This window comes from Carcharhinus amblyrhynchos, chromosome 17 (assembly GCF_965287045.1).
Source record: "Carcharhinus amblyrhynchos chromosome 17, sCarAmb.v2.hapA, whole genome shotgun sequence".
NCBI lineage: Eukaryota > Metazoa > Chordata > Chondrichthyes > Carcharhiniformes > Carcharhinidae > Carcharhinus > Carcharhinus amblyrhynchos.
The window spans coordinates 30,413,078-30,438,783 of NC_137340.1; positions in this window are offsets into that span (position 1 = coordinate 30,413,078).

Sequence of the window (25,706 nt, forward strand, 5' to 3'; positions counted from 1 at the left end):
CAGCCACTGGGGTACTCTCTGGTATGTGACCTTTACCCTTTCTAACCGTGACCCACGTGTCTTCCTCCTGTGGCCTTGATGTGACGACCTGCCTGTAACTTCTCTCTATTAATTTCTCATTTATTATTGAATCTACTCCCACCATCCATTCAGGCCATGCATTCCAGATCATAACAATTCACCTTGAGAAATAATTTTTCCTCATTTCACTTCAGTTCCTTTTGCCAATTATCTTAAAACTAATTTCCCTTTTGAAAACAGTTTCTCAACATTTACCCCATCAAAACTCTTCATGATTTTGAGCACCTCTTTCAAATCTTACCTTAAACTACTCTGCTTTAAGGAAAACTAGCTTCACTTGTTCCTCCCTTAGATGCTCAGATAAATTAAAGTAACTTATCTTAAGGCAATTTGGTGTTTGATTTGAGGAAAGATTGGGACTGGATAATTGGTTTTAAATTGATCTCTGATGTCAAAAAGAGCAGACAGCTTCATTAGTATCCATCGAAAACATTCACTCCTTCCATCGACACAAACTGGCAGCAGTGTTGATCATTTGCAAGATGTGCTACAGGATATTCACCACAATTTCTCAGGCACCTCCTTATAACCCCATGACCACTACCATCTAGAAGAACAACAGCAGTAGATGCATTGGATAACCTAGAAGTTCTCTCCAAGTCACAGACCATCCTGACTTAGAAATACATCACCATTCCTTCATTGTCACTGGCTCAAAATCCTGGCACTCTCCCAAACAGAACTGTGGGAATACTGACACGACATGGACTGCAGTGGTTCAAGAAAACAGCTTTACCACCACCTTCTTGAGAGCAATTAGGGATGGGTAATAGTGGCAGCCTAGCCAGTAACATATTTACATCTAAGAATTAAAAAAGTTAATGATTTATAAAGTAAATTATTAATAAAAATATGAAAAGGCAAATTCATTCTCTCTGCAGGTTGGAAGATTCACCATATTGCTCAAATGATTATGTTAAAGTATATGACGGGCCTTCAACAAAATCTCCAGAGCTTTCTACAATATGTGCTGGATCAAACCGTGAATTTACATCATCGTCCAATGCTATGACTATTTGTTTTCAATCTGATTCACAAAATACTGGTCCTGGCTTTACTGCAAAATACAACAAGGTGGCTCCCAATCAAAGTAAGTGTTAAATTACTTCTCTTGATCAGTGCAGTATAAAAATAATTTAACATGTGTGACTACTTTCAAGGAGTCACTAGGGATTTGTTAAAGACCCTATTCATTATGCTTCATGTCGTGAAGCTCTTACAGAGAATTATTTTGAATATACAACATAGAAATCAGCCATTACTAACCTGTGTTTCTGTTTATATTCAACATGAAAATTTTCCTCATCTCAGCCTTTCACCATTTTTTCTATTCCATTTACTCCCATAAAATCATTTATTTTTCCTTAGAATGTATCTAAGCTACTCCCCTCAACCATCTCTTGTGGTAGTGCGTTCCATTCTCTGAGTAAATAAATGTTTCCTTCGAGACATAGAAACTAGTAGCAAGAGTAGGCCATTCAGCCCTTCAAACCTGCTCTGCCGTTCATTTTGATCATGGCTGATCATCGAATTCAACGTCCTAATACCCTCCTTCCTCCCATGTCCCTTGATCCTTTAGCCCCTAGAGCTATATCTAATTTCTTCTTGAAATTGGACATCGTTTTGGCCTCAACTGCGTTCTGTGGTAGTGAATTCCACACATTCACCACCCTCTGGATGAAGAAATTTCTCCTCACCTCAGTTCCAAAAGGGTCACCCCTTACCGTCAAACTATGATCCCTAGTACTGGACTCCACAACCACTGGGAACGTTCTTACTGAATCTACCCTATTTATCCTGTTAGAATTTTATAAGTTTCTATGAGTTCCCCTCTCACCCTTCTAAACTCCAGTGAATGTAATCCTAACTGACTTAGTCTCTCCAGGAATCAGCCTGGTAAACCTTCGCTGTACTTCCTATATAACAAGGAAATCCTTCCTCAGATAAGGACACCAAAACTAACCCAATACTCCAGATGAGGCCTCGCAAATGCCTCATACAATTGCAGCAAAACATTCCTATCCCTACACTCAAATCCTCTCGCTATGAAGCCTAACACACCATTTGCCTTTTTTACTGCCTGCTGTACCTGCACATTTACTTTCAGTGACTAATGCATGAGGACTCTAAGATCTCATTGCGTATCCGCCTCTCTCAATTTAGTCCCATTCAAGTAATAATCTGTCTACCTATTATTGCTACTGAAGTGGGGATGACCTCTCATTTATTCACATTATACTGCATTGCCATGGAATTGCCCACACACTCAGCCTGTCCAAATCACACTCAAGCATCCCTGAATCCTCCTCACAGCTCAGCCTCTCACCCAACTTTGTATCATCTGCAAATTTTTCTATTGGGTTTATTAGGAGCTGGCTTATATTGTGGCACAAGTTGTGGGTGTTATAAGTTTGATGCTCGGGTGCAGGGAAGGGCTTGCATCCTTAGTGTGGTAGCCTGCATGGGTGAAGGTGGGTGGGCGTCAAGACAGAGACTGAAAGATAGATGATGGGTTAAAGAGTGGGATCAGCACTATCAATGGTAGGTATTGATAGTCAAAGGTGATAATGGATGCAGAAAGTACAGTCAAATCTTGTATTTGGTGCATGAGAGGGCCAGAGTTAGGGTTGGGTCTTGGAAGGTCCAGTGGATGGGTTACAGGACCAGGCAAGAGCATGGGGGAGGATAATGCAATGGCTTGGGGTCAGAGTGGGTACTGGGGAATCACAAGTATAGGCACAATGGTGAGAGGTGGCATGTGCAGGGATGTGATAACAGAGTCAAGGGTAATGGGTGGGGGCTCAAAGGTAAATAGGGGGAAATGAAAAGTTATGTTGGCTGAATCAAGGGTGATGCGGACAAGCATGAGAGTGAAGAGAGGAAGTTAATCGGGTTTGGAATGTAACACATACACCATAAATTTAATGTCTATTTTCAAGTGCAGCTTTTCTGAAAATCTGAATTGGGAGAAGGACATTTGTGGATTGGTGGAGTTCATGTTGTGCACAACTCACCGATTAAAGGAATTTCTTAATTTGTTAAATGAATGAGAATCACGAATGAGTATGTTTTCGTATGTATGCCTGCCCTGTCTACACAGTTGCTCCCATTACTGTGGACCTCATGAACCTGATTTTCCTGCAACCTCAGAGGAGGAGGAGGAGAAAATGTGAAAGCAAGTACAACATACAGGACTTTAGAAAATATCTTATTGACACAGTTTCTATCTGATCTTAGCAAAAACAATAAGAACTGGATTTTACAGGGTGTCGTATTCCCCACCAGCCAACATGCCCCCACACTCTCCCACCACTCTTACCCCCAAATAAACCCCTCTGCTACAAGGTGGAGATGTGTAGAAGTGCCGGCAATAATGCACCTCTTCCCAATGAGCTCAACACATCCTATGCTCGTTTTGAGCATGAGGTCAGCAAGAAGACATCATCGGCCCCAGTCAAATCAGTATCTGAGGTCACCATTGCGGACGTCAGATCAACCATCTGGAAAGTTAACCCACAGAAAGTGACTAGCCCAGATGGGGTACCTAAACAAGCATTCAGATCTTGGCTGGGGTATTCACAGACATCCTTACCCTCTCCTCACTCCGATCTGAGGTTCCTACCTGTTTCACGAAGACGAATATCATCCCTGTACCAAAGAAAAGCCAGGCAGCGTGCCTTAATGACTATTGTCTGATGGCTCTGACATCAATTATTATGAAGTGCTTTGAAATGTTAGTCATGGCACGCATCAACTCCCAAATTGCCTGGACCCAGTACAGTTTGTCTATTGCTTCAACAGGTCCACAGCTGATGCCATCTTCCTGGCCCTACACTCAACCCTGGAACAACATGTATGATTCAATATAGAAATGTTTCATAGCAACAGGAATCAATCCCTTGAATCTTTCCACTATTCAGTTAGACTATGGTTGATTTTTTTTTCTTCAGTTCCATTTATCTGTCTTTGATTCACAACTTTCTATTCCCTTGTCTACCATAACAATCTGTAACATGAACAAGAAACTTCCGTTCAACCGAATTTGGCAGTATTTTCAATTACCCTTGAAGATTGTCTGTTGCAACACACTCTAGTTTTACTATAACATATTTAGAGTAATGAGAACACTTCCTTACACTAGCTTTTTTCCATGTTATTTTCATCTAGCTTCCCCAATCATGAGTCTATGTCACCTACTTCTATGCCATCAGAAATTATTACAGTTTAAACTTTGTTAGATATAGGGTGGAATTCTGCAGTCTCATTCGCTCCATCACTGCTGCCAGGGAGAACGGAGAATTTGACGTACAGCCAAAGTTCCATTCACTGCTGCGGACTGGAGAATCACATCCGTGAGTGAGGTCGGAAGTTTCCGGCGAGAGTCTAACACACTCTTATATCACAGTCATTACGTACATGCTTTTCTAACATTGCTGCCCACTCTCACATACGCATCATTGATGACTACATGAGAAATCCTTGTTGAAGATGCAGTGCTGGCTCTTACCCTTGCAAAAGGCATTCCACTTGTGCCCACTCTGCCATTTATGTCCAGGCTGCCTTGATCAAGTGGAAGGACCATCTGATGCTTCCTTCAGGAAGAAGCAGTTCCTATCTTTTCCCGTTGGTCTTGAGGAGCTGCTTTAAAAAAGCGAGTGTTTTACAGACAGATCAGGGAGAATCTTTTGCGTGTAGACTGTGTTGAGGATAGTGTCTCGTGAGCTGCATCTGGCTGTTGCCGCGCTCTTTGCTAGTTCTCTGTTTGCTGCGTAGTTACACCTCTCTCAGGACAGGCTGCTGTTGTTGCTTCTGCTTGTGTTGGTCAAATTAGTACACAGACTAGTCTAAACTCAGGCAGCCAGTGTGCCATTCGACTGTGAATCAGGAAACCTCCTAAGCATACAAAGTAAGTTCTCAGTAAAAGTCCTGTGAACAAATCCTTATACAGTGGCAGGAAATTAAATGTTTGTGGGTAGTGAGCATTTATTACAGTATTTCCATGAGTTTGAATCAACCCCCTTGCCAATGTGCTTGAACCTTGCTATACTGGCAGATTTTTGCTAGCCTGTGGATGAACCATTAAATTTAAAAGTGATTTGAAAGTTTACTCTAATTCATTCATTACCCTAATTTAACAGGTAGCCCATCTCGCCCAAGCAGTGCACAAGCGGTTTAAACGTTTAATTATATTGGGCAATGAGAATCGGTTTTGTGACCTACTCATGCTTATCCTCCCCAAATCCGCATCCAAACTCGCTCATTAATCTGAGTTAAAATTCCTCCATCAGATCATGTTAATGAAAGATGAAAATATTACACTTCGTGCAAATGTTTGAAGAAAGAGTATATGCTGACAAGTTTGTCCGCTGTTCTCACTGTGTATGGCAAATTTGTTGGTGCAAAAATGATGTCCCTGCAGTACATGTTTAATAATTTATATGAATCCATGGCCTGTGTTTTCAAGATGGTGGAGCATAACATTTTGGCCCATATTAGCCGGAATTCCCCTGTCTCCTATGCCCTGCTCCAGCCACTAGCAAGAATGGAGAATTTGGCCAAATCTCCGTTCATAGCAGCAGGACCAGATAATTCCAGCCTCAGGTGAGGTTGGAGAATTCCGACCATTGCTTTTTTTTTATAACCCTGTAAAGTACTATAGGTGAACTTGCTCATCGATTTTATTTCTGGTATCACCTAACAAAAGTAAACATTAAGTTAAGGATTACAATTACTAATTATTAATTTGTTGTTTACAAATCTTGGCTTTACATAAAAGGATGGAACACTTTTAATTGCAAACTGCTGCCAATAGCTAAACTCTTGACATATAATTATTCAAATAAGGCTGCACTGTTAATGAACATGACTGCTGGTGATCAATCTTGCATGTGAGGCCCTGCATAATCAGCTCCTTAATAATGCTTAAAGGGTGCAGCTGTTCATCAGTCATTGAAATAAGAATAAGCTCTATCACCACCAAATGTGACCCAGTATGCAGATCATCATTGGACTCATCAGACATTTCAGGACCCATTGAACCAGAGTGGAAGCAAGTCATCTTCAATTCTGAGGGTCTGTAAAGATAAAAATAATAATGATGGTATTGTATTTAAGAAAGAACAGATTCGCAGCCTGATGGCTGAATTGCAGAATGACTTAAATCAAGAAATTAAATGCAGATTAAATAATGAAGTAAAAATATGCAAAGTTGTAACCAAACATAAATGAACAAATTCAGCAGATAACAGACAGTGGTAGATGAGCTATTAAAGGAAGACTAATGTTGATTTAAAATTATATTAATATTACAAACCATTCCTACATTACTTAAATATATATAGATATAGAATTTAATGTCTTCATTTTAATACACGAACATTGTAAGGAACAGGGCTACATCAACATCTTTCCATTTTGCCTCTCACAGGATTGAATTTAGTCTAACTTCTGAACTGTCTTCATTGTCCTGGTCATGGTGGAGGTAACCAGTTCTCAAATTGGGTCAATTGCATAAGGGATTTTTTAAACTTAGTATAAATATTAAGTTTTCTTTCTTCTGACATAAAAGGCATTGTTGTATGACCTTGTGTTCACAATTTCTTATAACACAATCAGAAATGATGAAGAATAATAGGTGATTATATTTGAATAAGGTGTGATCTTACATCTTAGCCACTGAATATTTGCTTCTATCCAAAATAGCGGATGTATTTTACACACGAACAGTGACTTTGCGATTGACAATGGTTTACCCTATTTTCCCAATTTAAATGATTATTATACCAAAATAGAAAGAACTGATGTGATGCCTGTTAAAGCAGCACATAACTTTGTTCTCTCCTTGCAAAACACCTCATTCTACATTAGTCATATGACAAACAATTTTGCTTGTTCAGTTGGATTTGTAATATTTATTTGTGTGTTTACACATTCTTGTGAGTGATAGAAAAGAACATTGCAACCAACGAGAATTTCCTCTTCTGATCTCACTCCAATCAAACCACTGGGACTGCAGAAGTGTGAATGGTAGAAAAGAACAAACATAGCTGTAATGTCCTCAGTGGTAACGGGGCGTTTCAGTAATATTGGAGGGTAAAAAATACTGCTTATTTTATGTTACTCATCTACTCATTTTATCATTGTTACTAGTTGCACAGTGTGGAGGAAAACTTGATGATGATAGTGGATCTTTAGCCAGCCCCAATTATCAACAGGAGTATCCAAATGATTTGAAATGTACCTGGTATATATCTGTGGACAATGATGAAAAAATAAAGTTGAATTTCATTCATATTCAGTAAGTAACAGAATTTAATTAATATTCAGTAAGAAACATAAAAAACAATAAGGCAGATTACTACCTGAATGGCTGTAAATTGGGAGAGGGGAGTGTGCAGTGGGACCTGGGTGTCCTTGTGCACCAGTTGCTGAAGGTAAGCATGCAGGTGCAGCAAGCAGTAAAGAAGGCAAATGGTATTTTGGCCTTCATTGCGAGAGGTTTCGAGTACAGGAGCAGGGATGTATTGTTGCAATTATACAGGGCCTTGTTGAGGCCGCACCTAGAATATTGTATGCAGTTTTGGTCTCCTTTTCTGAAAAAGGATGTTCTTGCACTCGAGGCAGTGCAGCAAATGTTCACCAGGCTGATTCTGAGGATGGCAGGACTGATGTGTAAAGAGAGATCGACTAGGTTAGGATTGTTTTCAGTGGAGTTCAGACAAATGAGAGAGGAATCTTATAGAGACTTATAAAGTTCTAACTGGACTAGACAGGCTAGATGCAAGGAGGACGTTTCCAATGGTGGCGGAGTCCAGAACCAGGGATCACAATCTGAGGATTTGGGGTAAACCATTTAGGACGGCGATGAGGAGATGTTTTTTCCACCCAAAGAGTGATGAGCCTTTGGAACTCATTACCATAGGAAGTAGTGAATGTCAAAACATTAAATGTATTCAGCACGCAGCTAGACATAGCACTTGGGGCAAATAGGATCAAAGGTTAGGGGGAGAAAGCAGGATTAGGCTGTTGAATTGGATGATCTGCTATGATCGTGATGAATGATGGAGCAAGCTCAAATGGCCTCCTCCTCTTCCTCCTATCTTCTATGTTTCTATGCTTCCACATAATCTTGGCAACTGTGGACAATGTCAGAGGTATTAATTGCCTAATAAATATTCCCAATGGATTTATTGAAGGGGCATCAAAACTCCAGATGAGAACTTCTAAATTGATGTCTACCCCACAGAAAAGAGGTTTTGTTAATAAAAAATGATTGTCATGATGATCTGCCTTATGTAGACATTTCAGAATGGAAAACAATTACTTGAGTGATGAATCTGCTCAGTTCTTTGGCCAGCTGTCAAGTTCTCACTGTATCATAGAATCACATAGAAATCATAGGGATAAAACATTGAATAAGGTCTGATAATGAACACAGGAACTGCATTGTGCAATTAACCATCCCTGCATTTTGTCATGTTGCCTGCGTGTGAATCTTGCGCTGCCTTCAGAACATAAAAATAATGTTTCATAGCTGAGCACTGAAGACACTTCAGTTACTGAACCTGACAGCCCAAGTACATGGGAGGTTAATACCAATCAAAGCTAACCTGCACATGGGAGACACGGTGGCATAATGGTTAGCACTGCTGCCTCAAAGCACGAGGGGCCTGAGTTTGATTTCAGCCTTGGGTGACTGAATGGAATTTGCACTTTCTCCCCACGTCTATGTGGGTTTCCTCTGGGTTCTTTGATTTCTTCCCACAGTCCAAAGATGTGCAGGTTAAGTGAATCAGCCATGGTAGATGTGTGGGGTTATGGAGATAGGGCAGGGTGTGGGCCTGGGAAGATCCTCTTTCAGAGAGTGGCTGCAGACTTGATGGGGCCCAATGGCCTCCTTCTGCATTGTAGGGATTCTGTGGATTTCTATGGAAACATGCGTGCATTACATAAAGAAACAGTGCACTTTGCCTCCATCTGCCAGTGGAACTGGAGGAGGATTTGACCAAGAAAATGAGTGCAAATGGTGTAACAGGGCAGAGTATGTGTTCCAAGGTTCTGCGCTGCCTCACTCTAGATTCACTGCAGGAGGTGGACATGAGAAGAGAATTTGTTTTCCTACAGAGGCCTGAAGACTCTCAAGACAGACACTAAGGAGGCAGTGGGAGCAGAGAGCCAGTGCTGTCAACACCTTCAGTGTAACCCTAAGGATCCGAATGTAGTGCAAACAGAAGCTTATTGATCTCATACGAATGGTAAAGATCATTGAATTCATGTTTGAATGTTGGAGGCAATTTTCCCAGCCTGCTGTGATGCTCGAGTAGTGCAGCAGGCTAGGACACATCAGCGGCAGCCATTTCATGGGATTCCTGCTGGACATGTCTCCCAGCCTAAGTTTTTTGGCGCCTACCGATTTGTGCTGAAAATCAGCGTGGCGGCAATTTACGTGCACTACCATACTTTTGACGTATTTGACAGTGGGGGTCCACTAATAAGTTCCCCCCTTCCCCACCCCCCCTCCCCCAGTAACATCCCTCTCCTCTCCTATGTGACATCACGCTGGCAGTGTTTACAACTTTGCTATAATAGTCAGGACCTAACGTGGTAGCACTGAAGAGAAACAAGGAGGTAAGTTATATGGAGTACAGCCCCCATAATGCAGGGGAGGATGGTTCATATCAAAGCAAATCAAATCAAAGATGGGGGCAGGGGCTGGAAACTTTCTGGATGGGATGGGGTGGAGTTCTGGAAATGTTGTCTCTAGGGATGTTTCATTGCTGTGGGTTGCGGCGGTGGACTCTGCTGAGTACTGTTGGGGTTGCTGTTTCCAGGCAGTGCGATGTTCCATTGAGTCGGGGATTTAACTGAGTAGTGGTGGGGCTGCTGTTTCCAGGCACAAGGATGTCCCATTGTTCTGGCTTTGAGGTGTGGTGAGGGACTGCACTGAGTGCTGGGGTTTTAGGGAGGGATGGAGATGGGCTCATCAATTCAAGCAGCTGGTTCTCCAAGCAGAGGCACTAATGCTAACACAGTAACTTACACTGCATGTATTCTGCAGTGAATGAGAACCATTCTTTTGATATTTAGGAGGCTGTCCTTGTCTTGTGTCCCTAACCTGCAACACATGCCTGGAAGGGAATGCTGTGGTAGTACCCATGGTAATGGCTTAAGGGTGCACAATGGCCGCACACCAACCTATATGCCCTCCCTGCCAAGTTCATGATGTCGTTGGCAGGCAACCTAATCAGGTAACATATGGCACCCCAGATTGTGTTTGTTGTCAGAATCCAGAAGTGGAAGCACTGGTCCCAGAGAGCGATTGAGGTTGGGGAGGAGGGGATGCTGGGATAGTGGAGGCCTGAGACCAAGGTGGAGACCCATTATAGTGACTGCTACCACTGGTCAGTTGTTGAGTGGTGTAGAGGCCTGTTTGAAAATGCTGTTCCGGTGCCTGGACTGCTCTGTGGAGTGCCCTCCAATATGGCCTTGTACAGGCCTCCCGCATCATAATTGTGTGTTGCCTTCTGCACAATATCTCACAGCAGGATGAGGAGGATTGGCATCTGCAGGATATGGGGGAGGTACATATGGTGGCATAGTGGTTAACTGTGCTGCCTCACAACACCAGGGACCTGGGTTCAATTCCAGCCATGGGTCAGTGTGTGGAGTTTGCACATTCTTCCCATGTCTGCATGGTTTCCTCCTGATGATCCAGTTTCATCCCAAAGTCTAAAGATGAGCAGGTTAGGTTGATTGGCCGTGCTAAATTTAACCCTAGTGTCAGGGGGATTAGCGGGGTAAATATGAAGGATTATAGGATTGGGCCTTGGTGGGATTGTGGTCGGTGCAGACTCGATAGGCCAAATGGCGTTTATCTGCACTGTAGATTCAACAGTTCCATGATTTACCTCCCCCACCCCCTTTCACATTAACCCGCCACGTCCTCTGTCACACCCCACCTCCAGGCCTGAGTAACGTCACAACAGGGTAATGGGCCTGGGCTGGCCATGGTAGCGAGTCTTTGGTCAAGGCTGGAGGGTGATGATGACTCAATGTACACTGGGATCATGCCCCTGGTGCCAGTTAAGTCTGACCTGTTCTCTGACTGCATACTGGCACCTGGGCCCACATACTTGCAAGGTTTTGAACAGAAGCATGTGGGGCAATGGGTGGGGATGGAGGGGGGTGGGGTGTGTTGTGTTGGTGTGGGGGGCCGATGCCAGGGGATGTTTGACCAAGGGTCCAGTGGATGCTGGGGGAAGGAAAGTAGGCAGAGCGTCTATAACTTTTGGCCAAGGCATCAGCATTGTGCTGCACAGCAGTCTGTGCTGTGATGCATGGAATTAGTGTACATTTTGCTCTGTGAGGAGGATCGGACACAGATTAGTCACAGCTGTGAGGTACAAATAACATTTAATTGTAACCTTAATGGTGACAAAAACCCTCACCCTGACTACTGCTGATCTTCATCCATGCCCTCTCAGTGACCCTACAACTTTCTAATCTTATGTGGCCTACTGCTTTGGCTAGGCGCTTCCGCAGGATGCACATTGGAGGTGCCAGCTATAATCTGCGCCCCATTGCGATCTGCGTCCCGTTGCCTGTGATGCCCTTGAGGCACATTCCCTGCAAACAAGACATGGAGGGCCCCTGCCAGCTTGCAGATGACATTGATGTTTCTGTGCCAATCTGTTCATCCAGCTGGCCCTGAGATGTCCTGGTGTGAGGAAGGGGGGAATCAGAAGGTCCGGGGATGTCCACTGGGTGGAAGGCCCAGTATGTGCTCTAGCCCTTCCTCCTCCCCAAAGGTGCGCATAGGCCTCGGGAACATTCCAATGGATGCCAGGACAGCTCGATTGAGCTCTAGAAGCTCCAACATTACCTGGCTCTACTAGTCCTGGAGGCTTAGATACGTCTGTCCATGGTCTGTGATTCCGAAGCACTGGCCCTCTGAGACCAGACCAAGCTCTGGAGCCCCTCTGCTACAGCATATTGAGAGTGAAATAAACTTTGCAGTCCTACAGCCTCTGTGACTGTTAAGTTGATAAGGGCCACAGCCAAGATCGAGCCTCAGCCATGGTCAGTGTGTCTCCAATGTGCCCCCGGCTCCCGTGGCCACGGACCTATGCGACACCGTCCGTGTGGCCCACCGTGTCTCTGCTATGGCCCGCTATGTCTGTAGGGTGACCTGCACGTTGTCACCCATGAGGACAAATCTCTGAGCCAAATTTTCAACTATGGATGCCACCCTTGCAATGTTGACCTGGTCACCACGCTCTGCTGACACCACCTCCTACGACAGTGCTCTCTTTGACTCTTCTAAACAGCTTTGCAGTTGCAGCATAGTTGCTGAAAGCCCATCCACAATTCCCCGGGTTTGCTGAAGCATCTCCACTAGCTTTGGGATGAATGAACACTGAGGCCTGGCATCTGGCTTGGGAACAGCTGAATCCTTGCCTCCAGCAGACCTCCGTGTGCCCAAGCCCTCGGATGTTCTCGTCTCCACCTGATGTCCATCAGCGGCTGTGGTGTGCTTACCAGTAAGAAACCCAGATGCCTCACCACTAAAGTGCCCCAATGTTGTGATAATCTCTTATGTTGCTGGGCTGTGTGGTTGATGCCTTGTCCGATTCACTGGTGCTGTCCTTGGAGGATTCCTCAGGATCTTCTTCTGAGGTGTTGTCCAATGTGTCCTGGAGAGTCTCACATGAGTGGTGAGGAGGTGGGGGGTGGGGCAGAGTGGCAACAGCTGAAGGCCCTGAAGCAACAGGATCATCCCATGTAAGAAACGACACATGTTAGTGAAAGGGAGGTAAAACAACCCATGCAACATGGCACTTATTCCCAAAGAAACCCCAGGAATAGGGTTGAGCTGATGCTCACTTGCTTGCAGGATGCCAAACTGGCTGTCAGTGACCATTTAATATTCCACCTGCCCTGCCAGCTCCAGGGCTCATTGCTCAGATCCCGTAAGCAGGTGCAACTTGGGTACACCACTACCAGTTTTCTCCCTGTCTTGGCAGATGTGCAGTTTCCTGCTGTTGGGATATAAGGGGGATTGAAAGCATGATGTATGGAAGACCGTGGGATGCAATGTGTGTCTGGGTGGGGCGCTTGAGTGGGCCGTTCCGGGGCAATGGCTCCCCACTTGGTGGTGCTGATTGAGGGGGTTCCACTGGGGTTGGAGGCAGTGCTGGGGGGAGAGGTGGTGAGGGGACAATTAATGGCTGCCCTTGAGTTATCTGGGAATGGTTTCACATTGTAAGCGCAGCACATGTACTGGTTTCAGAATGGGATGCACACTCACCATTGTTGCCCAAAGAAGGCAGTTCATTTTTTTTTCTTGCATTGGTCTCCAGAACGCCATGCCAGTGCCTGGGTACTTATAGCTGCGACCACTGTCTTCCATATGGCATTTGCTGTGCAACCCCTTGGGCGATGGCCCTCAGTGGGGTAGAGCAGCTCATACCTCTCCTCCACTGCATCCAGCAGGCAGCCCTGGTCAACCTCTGAAAATCTGGGTGCACTTCTCCTGTGTGCCATCTTCATGGTATGACTGCCTATGTGTCCATAATTGCAACTTATATACACCTCTGCCTTATTAAAGAGATCCAGGTGCAGTCAGTTTGGGCCAGTCATGGGACCGTTAATTAAATTTCATTGTGAATAACATACAGGCAACCTGGTTTCAAAATGGGTGAGCCATGTCTAAAGAACAATGAACAATACAGCACAGAAACAGGCCCTTTAGCCCTCCAAGCCCGCACCGTTCATGCACCCAATTAGACCATTTGTTTGTATCCCTCTACTCCCAGTCTGTTCATGTGGCTATCTAGATAAGTCTTAAATGCTCCCAGTGTCTCCGCCTCAACCACTTTGCTTGGCAGTGCATTCCAGGCCCCCACCACCCTCTGTGTAAAATTCGTCCCTCTGACATCTGTGTTAAACCATGTCCCCCTCACCTTGAACTTATGATCCCTTGTGTTCGTCACCTCTGACCTGAGAAAAAGCTTACCACTATTCACCCTATCTATGCCCTTCATAATCTTATACACCTCTATTAGGTTGCCCCTCATCCTCCATCTTTCCAGGGAGAACAACCCCAGTTTACCCAATCTCTCCTCATAGCTTAGACCCTCCATACCAGGCAACATCCTGGTAAACCTTTTCTGTATTCTCTCCAAAGCGTCCATGTACTTCTGGTAGTGTGGCGACCAGAACTGGATGCAGTATTCCAAATGTGGCCTAACCAACGTTCTATGTAGCTGCAACATCATATACCAACTTTTATACTTAATGCCCTATCCAATAAAGGCAAGCATGCTATATGCTTTCTTCACCACCCTCTCCACCTGTGCTGCCATCTTTAAGGATCTGTGGACTTGCACACCCAGGTCCCCCTGTGTGTTTTCACTCCTGATGGTTCATAGAACATAGAACATAGAACATTACAGCGCGGAACAGGCCCTTCGGCCCACAATGTTGCGCCGACCAGTCTTATTTTTAAAAAAAAACATTGACCCACTAATCTAAACCAATCCCTTTTCATCCATAAACCTATCCACCAATCTCTTAAACGGCCCCAAACTAGGCGCATTTACAACTGCAGCAGGCAGGGCATTCCAGTCCCTCACCACCCTCTGGGTAAAGAAACTGCCCCTGACATCCGTCCTATAACTACCCCCCCTTAATTTAAAGCCATGCCCCCTCGTGCTAGCTTTCTCCATCCGAGGAAACAGGCTATCACCATCCACCCTATCTAAACTTCTAATCATCTTATATGTTTTCTATAAGATCCCCTCTTAGCCGCCTTCTTTCCAGTGAAAACAACCCCAAATCCCTCAGTCTCTCCTCATAGGACCTCCCCTGCATACCAGGCAACATCCTGGTAAACCTCCTCTGCACCCTCTCCAAAGCCTCCACATCCTTCCTGTAATGTGGGGACCAGAACTGCACACAGTACTCCAAGTGCGGCCGCACCAGAGTTGTGTACAGTTGCAACATGACGCTGCGACTCCTAAATTCAATCCCCCTACCAATAAACGCCAAGACACCGTACGCCTTCTTAACAACCTTATCTACTTGATTCCCAACTTTCAGGGATCTATGTACACATACACCTAGATCCCTCTGCTCCTCCACTCTATTCAAAGTCCTCCCGTTAGCCCTATACTCAACACATCTGTTATTCCTACCGAAATGGATTACCTCACACTTCTCCGCATTAAACTCCATCCGCCACCTCGCGGCCCAGCTCTGCAACCTGTCCAAGTCACCCTGCAAACTTCGACACCCTTCCTCACAATCTACCACACCTCCGACTTTGGTGTCATCAGCAAACTTACTAATCCACCCAACTATACCCTCATCCAGATCATTAATAAAGATTACAAACAGCAGTGGCCCCAAAACAGATCCCTGAGGCACACCACTTGTAACCGAACTCCATGATGAATAATTACCATCAACCACCACCCTCTGTCTCCTATCTGCTAACCAATTCCTGATCCAAGTACCTAAATTACCACCAATCCCATACATCTGCATTTTCTGCAGAAGCATACCATGGTGAACCTTATCAAACGCCTTACTAAAATCCATATATACCACGTCTACTGCCTTACCCCTATCCACCTCTTTGGTCACCTTCTCAAAGAACTCAATAAGGTTAGTAAGGCACGACCTTCCCGCTACAAAACCATGCTGACTATCTCTAATCAATTCATTACTCTCCAAATAACTATAAATCCTATCCCTAATAATTCTTTCTAAAACCTTGCCCACTACAGAAGTAAGACTCACTGGTCTATAATTCCCAGGGAAGTCTCTGTTCCCCTTCTTAAACAATGGGACAACATTCGCTGTCCTCCAATCTTCCGGTACTATACCAGAGACCAACGACGACCTGAAGATCAGAGCCAGTGGCTCTGCAATCACCTCTCTTGCCTCCCATAGAATCCTAGGGTAAATCCCGTCTGGACCAGGGGACTTATCTATTTTCAACCCTTCTAGAATATCCAACACATCCTCTGTATCAACTGCAATACTTTCTATTTTACACCCCTTCACCCCAGTGACCTCCTCAGCTACATTCATATCGTCCTGCGTGAACACCGAAGAGAAATAATGGTTCAATGCCTCTCCAATCTCTTCCGGTTCCACACACAACTTCCCCCTACTGTCTGTAACTGGCCCTAATCTTGCCCTAACCAACCTTCTGTTCTTGACATACCTATAGAACGCCTTAGGATTCTCCTTAATCCTATCAGCCAAAGTCATCTCATGCCCTCTTCTAGCCCTTCTTAACTCCCTCTTCAACTCCCTCCTAGCCAATCTAAAGCTTTCTACTGCACTACCCGAGCCCGCAAGCCTCATCCGAACATAAGCCTCCTTCTTCTTCCTAACCAACAAATCAACTTTTTTTGTGCACCACGGTTCCCTAGCCCTACCAATTCCTCCTTGCCTGACAGGGACATACCTATCACAGACCCGCAGTAGCTGCTCCTTGAAAAAACTCCACATTTCAGACGTTCCTAGTCCAACCAATGCTTCCTAATTCTCTCCTAATGGCCTCATAATTACCCTTCCCCCAGCTAAAACTACTGACCCGAGGTTCATGCCTATCCCTTTCCATCACTAAGGTGAACGTAACCGAATTGTGGTCACTATCACCAAAAAGCACACCAACTTCCAAGTCTAGCACCTGGTCTGGCTCATTTCCCAGCACCAAGTCCAATATAGCCTCACCTCTAGTTGGCCTATCTACATATTGAGTCAAAAAACCTTCCTGCACACTTTGAACAAAAACTGACCCCTCTAACGAGCTAGAGCTATAGCAATTCCAATCAATGTTAGTAAAGTTAAAGTCCCCCATAACAATTACCCTATTACTTTCACTCCTAACCAGGATCGTCTCTGCAATCCTTTCCTCAACCTCTCTAGAACTTTTAGGAGGTCTATAAAAGACTCCCAACAGGGTGACCTCTCCTCTCCTATTTCTAATTTCTGCCCATACTACCTCAACAGACAAGTCCTCATTAAACTTCCTCTCTGAGACTGTGATATAGTCCTTGACCAATAATGCTACTCCACCCCCCCTTCTACCTCCTTCTCTACTCTGACTAAAGCACTTGTACCCCGGCACCTACAACATCCATTCCTGACCCTGCTCTATCCACGTCTCTGAAATGGCCACAACATCAAAGTCCCAGGTACTGGTCCACGCTGCAAGTTCATCCACTTTATTGCGAATACTCCTCGCGTTAAAGTATATACATTTCAAACCTCGCTCTGCCCCACCCCCACAATGCCGTGCAATGCCGTCCCCTTCTATGCCCCCCTCACTTTCACCCCCTCTACCCAGGATCCCACCCCCCCTCTGAATCAGTTTAAACCACTCCGCATAGCCTTCACAAATTTACCCCCCAGGATATTTGTTCCCCTCTGGTTCAGATGTATACCATCACTCTTATAGAGATCCCACCTTCCCCAGAATGAGCCCCAATTGCTCAAGTAATTAAACCCCTCCCTCCTGCACCATCCCACATTGGTGCATTCTGCCACATTGTATAGCTCCACCCTACATTAGAAGTGATGTATTATCCGGATTAAATTCCATCTGCCATTTCTCTGCCCAATTTTCCAGCCTATCTATATCCTCCTGTATTCTCTGACAATGTTCGTCACTATCCACAATTCTAGCAATCTTTGTGTCGTCCACAAACTTACTAATCAGGCCAGCTACATCTTCTTCCAAATCATTTATATATAATCACAAACAACTGAGATCCCAGTACAGAGCTCTGCGGAACACCATTAGTCACAGACCTCCAATCAGAAAAAGACCCCTCCACTGCTACCCTCTGTTTTCTACGGCCAAGCCAGTTCTGTACCCATCTAGCTAGTTCACCTTTGATCCCATGAGATTTAAACTTTTGCACCAGCCTGCCATGAGGGACCTTATCAAATGCTTTACTAAAATCCATGTAGATGACATCCATGGCCCTTCCCTTGTCAATCATGTTTGTCAACTCCTCAAAAAAATTTGTGAGGCATGACCTCCCTTGTACAAAACCATGTTGTCTATCACTAATGAGATTATTCAGTTCTAAATGTGCATGTATCCTATCTCTAAGAATCTTCTCCAACAATCTCCCTCCTGCAGATGTCAAGCTCACCAGCCTATAGTTACCCATGTTATCCTTGCTACCCTTCTTAAATAACGGGACCACATTTGCTACCCTCCAATCCTCTGGGACCTCACATGTATCCAGTGAAGAGGCAAAGATTTCTGTTAGAGGCCCAGCGATTTCATCTCTTGTCTCCCTGAGCTGTCAAGGATAGATGCCATCAGGCCCTGGGGATTTGTCTGTCTTAATGTTTCCTATCAAGCCGAACACTTCCTCCTTTTATAATTAAAATTTTTTCTAATCCCTCTGAGACACTACCAGCCAACATGTCCTTCTCCTTTGTGAATACTGATGCAAAGTATTCATTTGGGATCTCATCTACTTCCTTGGGTTCTAAGCATAGTTCCCCTCCTTTGTCCCTGAGAGGTCGTATGTATAACGTATGCATAAAATGCCTTAGGATTCTCCTTAATCTTGTCTGTCAAGGACATTTCGTGACCCCTTTTTGCCCTTCTGACTCCCTGTTTGAGTTCTTTTCTACTTTCTCTGTATTCCTTTAGTGCTCCATCTGTTTTTTAGCTGCCTGGACCTTAGGTATGCCTTTTTTTTCTTTCTGAATAGACCCTCAATTTCACTGGTTATCCACGGCTCTTGAATCCTACCTTTCCTATCCTTCCTTTTCACAGGCACATGCCTGTCCTGCAGCCCTATCAGCTGCTCCTTAAAAGACTCCCACATACCAGATGTGGATTAACCCTCGAACAGCCTCTCCCAATCAACATCCACCATACTTTGGTTGTTGAATTATTTATGCATTTGTGAGATTGTTATTTTAGCCTTGTGACCAAGAGGTGATCACTGATAGACGGAAGGTAATATTTGTAGAATGGGGGATTTTGAGAATGGAATCATATTCAAATGAGATTATCATGGGCAGTCCCCTGGTCAAAAAGGGGATTTATGTTGCTTCCTCTCTTCTTCTTGCTCCTCCTCCTCAGCTGCTTGCTATGTTCCTGGAGGAAGATTGTTCGGCACTCATATAACAACGTTATCCAGGTCACAGCAGATAACAAAGAATCTGGACACACACTCCAGGGAGTTCTGCTGGGCCTATGCACTCTGGTGCGGAGAATAGGCCACTGATCTGCTTGATGAGGTTTTGAGTAGGAACATGGCTCTTATTGTATTCAAGCTGGCAGTTTGTGCTTGGGTTCATGGAAAATGGAATCATCAGCCAGATATTAAGAGTTTTTGTAGTCCAGCAAGCACAATCTAGTTTGATGGGGTGATGTAAATACAGAAGGAGCAGCAAACTGATGCAGAATATTTGCATTGTGACTGCTGCCATAATAACAATAATCATTACACACCAACTGCACATTCAGAAAACAGAATTTTTTGCAGCAGTGCATCTTGACATTGAGATGAAGTGCACCCAAAGTGACATTTGTGTAATCAATGGCACTATACACCATAGGTAAAGCCACAAAAGAATCTATTTGCATCTGTCCAGTCAACGAGAAGACATTGACCCCACCCCCCACCTCTTCTGACATAGGGATCCTTCTTCTCCTGTCTTATGTAATTGTGGACAGCAAACAGGGAGAAGTAATAAATGTCCTTTGTTACAACTTAGTGAAAAGCAGAACAGCATTTTCACAGTTTCTGGCAGTGAAAATTTGAAATTGTCTGCAAGAAGTGACAAACGTTCATGAGCAAAGCCTCTGGAAAGTGGAGTTTACCTGCATACTGTTCTTGGTTAAAGTTGAGGTAAGAGAAAAGTACACAGAAGATGACTGCAGGATTAGTTGTCCCACTGGAAACCCTACTTCCCACTTTCCTTCTCTCTTTTCAACACTCTTTTTCTTTCTGTGCTACCTCATTTCCTGCACATGTTACGGGCCAAAGTGGATATTATTGCAGCAGCCATGACTTGAGGTACCGTGGAATTATCAAAACCCTTGAACTTAAAGCCAAGCATCAACATTTTGCCCCTGTTTATATTGGCGGGATCTTAGTGCCACTGACGGCATACTCCATTTCCTCCTTATGAGGAGTGCGTTTAATGGGAAACCCCGTTGACAATGGTGGGACCATAAGATCCTGCCACCAATGAGTGGCATGCCAACTCCTGTCACACTACGAAACACGCTGCAGAGAGGGAGAATAATCCTGTAGCACCATTCGCTGTTGACTTCACTAACTTTCGATTAATGTTGTAAATCACACAGCACTTCTACAAACTTATGTCCAATTAGACTCAGTTAGTAACTAAGCTGAGATGGTTGATGAATCCTTCAATTACCAATGTTGGGATAAGCCTTCCTACTATAGAATGCATGTTAAGCTGTTCATGGTTCAGAGAAGGTCTTGGCTAGAGCAGTGTGGTTAAAAATTGCAGGGCTGGCATCAAATCAGCATGACACACTGACTGATGTCACAACCTGCCTTGTAAATACATGCAAGGTAAGTATTTGTAGAATGGGGAACTTTGAAAGTGGAGTCATATTCAAATGAGATTATCATAGACAGTCTGATTGGAAAGGGGATTTGTATGTTGCCTCCTCTCTTCTTCTTGCTCCTCCTCTTCAGCTGCTTGCTGTGTTCCTGGTGGAAGAGTGTTCAGCACTAACATAATAACGTTTTCCAGGTCACAGCAGATAACAAAGAATCTGGACACACATTTCAGGGAGTACTGCAGGTCTGCATTCTGTTGCGGGAGAATGAGCCACTGATCTGCTTGATGAGGTTTTGAGTAGCAGCATGGCTGTTACTGTATTCAAGCTGGCAATGTGTGCTTGGATTCATGGAAAATGGAATCATCAGCCAGGTATTAAGTAGAGAGTTTTTGTAATCCAGCAAGCACGACTTAGTTTACTTTGTGTATTTCTGGAGCTGAAACTACAGATCCTATAGAGCCACATTTGGCTACCACAGACTCTGACAGCACAGATAAAAACCATTCAGCCATTGTCTCTGCTGGCTTTTTGAAAGTGCAATCCAATACACTCTTTTACTGTTTCCTCAGAATCTTTTAAATTATTCACTTTCAAATATATATATAAAACATAGTTTGGAAAGTTATTATTGAAAGTACTGAAATTTATTTATTAGTGTCATGAATAGGCATAAATTAACACTGCAATGAAGTTACTATGAAAATCCCCTAGTTGCCTCACTCCGCCACCTGTTCCGGTACACTGAGGGCGAATTTAGCACGGCCAATGCACCTAACCAGCATATCTTTCAGACAGTGGGAGGAAACCAGAGCACCCAGAGGAAACCCACACAGACATGAAGAGAACTTGCAGACTCCACACAGACGGTGACCCAAGCCGGGAATTGAACCGTGGTCCCTGACACTGTGAGGCAGCAGTTCTGCCGTGTCACCATGTCCCAGCATCCTTTCAGGCTGTGCATCATTCCAGACCATGAGACTTCATTTTGTGAAATGATTTTTCCTCTTCTCCCCTCATGTTCTTTTGCCGGTTATCTTAAGTTTATTTAATTTAGTTATCTTAATAAATAAATTTAGTTATCTTGAATTTATTTCCTCTGGTTGCTGACCCTTCTGGAAACAGTTTCTCATTATTTGCTCCATTAAAACTCTTCATGATTTTGAGCACCTGTATCAAATTTTGCATTAAACCACTCTCCTTTAAGGACAACCAGCCCAGCTTGTTCCTCCCTCAGATAATCAAATAAATTATGTAGCATTTATCCTTAGGGCAACCTGTGTTTGATTTATAGAAAAATGTGGGCTGGATGACCGACTTGGTTGATCCTGGTTCCATGCTCGCTTATGTTTTGAACTGATAAGTGATACATGGTGCAGGGCTCATGAAATAAATTGTTAAGGAAAGAAATGAAGTGGAAAATACATTTTCTCTGTAGGTTGGAAGCTTCACCATGTTGCTTAAATGATTATGTTAGAATATATGATGGACCTTCCACAAATTCTCCAGTGCTTTCCACAATATGTATTGGATCAAACTATAATTTACATCATCACCCAACGCTATGACTATTTATTTTGAAACTGATGTTTGTAGTGTTGTTCCTGGCTTTACTGCAAATTACAACAAAGTACCTTCAAATCAAAGTAAGTGTTCAACTTTTCCCTTGATCAATTTAAATGAATGGTTGGAAAATTATTTAACATTTGCACCTAATTTCAATTTCAAATAATTTCATACTAAATAAGGGTCTGCATTCATCTGCCTGTTTTACTCCAATTACTACTTTGAAAAAGTTAGAAGGAAAAGAATCACTTCTAACTTTGGAATAACTATTTTAAACATGCAGACTGAGCTTTGCATGGGACATCCCTGAGCCTCAGGGGTCTGCCCCCCATCCCCCCCCACCAACCCACATCCGTCAGCTATGCTCCTTCTCTATGGTCCCCACCCCACTCTGGGACCTGAGTCCCCAACCTGACTGGATCCAATCCTCTGACCCAATCACCCCTATGTCTAACAATGTTTGACCCAACACACTCCTTACCCTCATCTTCATGTGCTGAACCTCCCAATGTCTGGCCTGACACCACAAATCCCGAACCCTCCCAGTCTTGACCCTCATACTCATGTCCCAAATCCCCAGTGTCCATTGAGACCCCTTTGCGTCTGACCCGACCTGACCCCATAACAATATCTGAACCTTCACCTATCCAACAACATTCTAACCGCTGACCCACATCCCATTCACTTTCCTTAGAAACCCACTCTCTTTCAATACGATCATTAAACTCACATGCTTTGTGGCAGTTAGTGCCATAAAATGGGACATGGCCTTCTTTGCTCCAGTCTTTTCTTGCCACTGGAGTCATTGCCCAGTTTTGCTTCTTCAGAGTCACCCAACCTGAATCAGGATGGTCAGGTAAGACAGGTGCTTTTGAATTCAAGCATAGATAAGTTGCTACAGAGTGGTACTCTGCACTTATTGCCAAGGAAGTTAAGGGTCTAGACTTATATTATGGTGCACTTAAGAATTGCATTGAGTATACAGCATAGAAATAGGCAATAACTAATCTATGTTGGTGTTTATACTTAACATCACATTTCTACCTACCTGTCTACCTCAGCCTTTTAGTGCATAGTTCTAATCCCTTTTCTTCCATGTAGCCATCTACTTTTCCTTAGAAAGTATCTAAGCTAACCGCTTCAACAATCTTCTGTGGCAACATTTCAGCTGTTGTTACTAATTCCAATCCCAGAGTGGAACCCAGCTTGTCACATGACCTCCCTGAAACTGCTAGAACTTGTAATAGTCAATGTCTCCTCTGAAGAAATATTCCATTAGGCTTTTGATTTCTTTCTTTCAAGGAAGGAGGTGTGCAGTGTGAAGAAACATGGTATTATTTTTAATATTTTGGGGGTTTATTGTGTTATTCTGTGAAGCATGCTTATGACTTGTGTGCCTGTGTGTGATTAATTTAATTAAAATGAAGACAGCTTGTTTACAAGACTAAGAAGATCAAAGTGGTCCAGCTGCATGGAAGGCTGGCACTTGAAAAAAATATGGCCAAGTTGAATTTTCCATCAATAAATAAAACATGGGCAGAATTTTGCATTAGGAGACGAAGAAGGTTTATTACATTCAGTTGTTAAATTTCAAAGGAGAGTAAATTGGGTTTATAGCTTAGAAAGATCATAAACAAACAAGGCAAGGTTATTCAATCATGTTTGACCTAAAATTGGTGGCAATAGAGAAAACATAAAAAGATTTTTATATTCTTGGAAAGGTGCATTTCAAAGAGGAATAAAAACAATGGAACCAAGATAAAAGAGCAAAAGAAACTTGTTGGGAGTGCCCATGTTAGACCTCCTGGAGTATGCTCTGTGCCGAAAGAGAACTGTGTGGAAGAAAAGTGTGCTTTAGCCAACTTAGAAAAGTGTCTGTTCTTTCCAAAATCATAGTTTTAAAGTTTCTTGAATTCCACAACAGAATGGGATGAGAGAAAACTGACGATATATCTCCCCTACAGCAAAAGTGGTGTTGCCTTGAGGTAATACTGCTAGGATAAATATCTATAAGGGATTATTGCCTAAAAGGATGTTTATTTGTAAGTCTAACCAAGTAGGAAATCTTTTTGAGGGAATGTTTTGTAGGACTAATTATAACCGTTGTGTATTTAAGTTTTCTTCTGTTAATAAATGTTTTAATATTTAAAATCTCCAAATGTCTTCCTAAGGTTCACAGTGTGACAAATAGTTGGATGGAATTGATGAGAAATCCATAGAAGCTGGGTTGGGTGGTGTCTGTCATTGATTCAGTGAGTGGTACCTCTGACCACAGTTTGCCTATATGGACCGTGTACTTATTGAGAATATCAGAGAACAAGCTGGACCTTTGTAACTTTTGCTATCCTAATGAATCAATATATATCTGTATGGTTGGAGTAAACAAGTAATGTATTTTAGTTCATTTTTTCCTGTTCTATAAATGTTTTATCCTTTTGTTAAGTTATTCTGCTGTCTCCTTTGGCTGTTCAGTAGCTACCTTCCACATTAGTTGAACAAAAAAAAATTTATTCATTCATGGGATGTGAGCATCGTTGGCTGGACCAGCATTTATTGCCCATTCCTGAGGGCAACCCACATCGCTGTGGCTCTGGAGTCACATGTAGACCAGATCAGGTAAATGTGGCAGATTTCCGAAAAGACAGTAGTGGACCAAATGGATTTCTATGACAATCGACAATGGCTTTGTAGTCATCATTAGATTTTAATTGAATTCAAACTTCACCATCTGCCAGCTCCCCAGAGGATTACCCTGGGTCTCTGGATTACTAGTCCAGTGACAATACCACCATGTTATGTCCTCTCCTCTCCTGTTATGTTTGCATATTAATTCTTTTAATGATATTGGCTGCTCTTTTTAAAGAATTATTCATTTGTACACTTAGATGCCTTTACTTTTTGACTCATTGAACCCTCTTTAATTTTTAACGTTTAAATAAGTAACATTCATTTGCCACTTATCTGCCTGATCTATTAGGTTTTCTAATGTCTTCTTTATTGGTATTATCTGTAAATCATTAATGTTATTTATTTTGAATATTGATTCCAACACTGATCCTTGTGGAACACTGCTTTCAATCATTCTCCAATATAAACCTTCATTTCTACACTTCACTTTCTATCTTTTGGCCAATTTAGTTTCCAATCAGCTAATTTCTTTGACTTCACGGACAGAATTTTACAAGATTTTTTTCTGTGTCCAGCTAGCGTGAAAATGAGAAAGTTCCTGATGAGTTTTTCTGGTGAGTTTTCATGCCCAATTTTATGCACTCTGTCTCTGAAATTTTGGGTAGACCGTTTCTGACCACAGGAGCTAATGGGCAGGATTTAACTCACCAGACAGCCAGCAGCTCAGATTGGAGCCACAAACTGCACATGCGCAGAGAAAGTGAAAAATAAAGCAGCTTTCCTGGCAGAACCCTTGCAGGCCAGATACAGTCTCCCCCTCCCCCTCCCCCCACCCCCAATGACATCA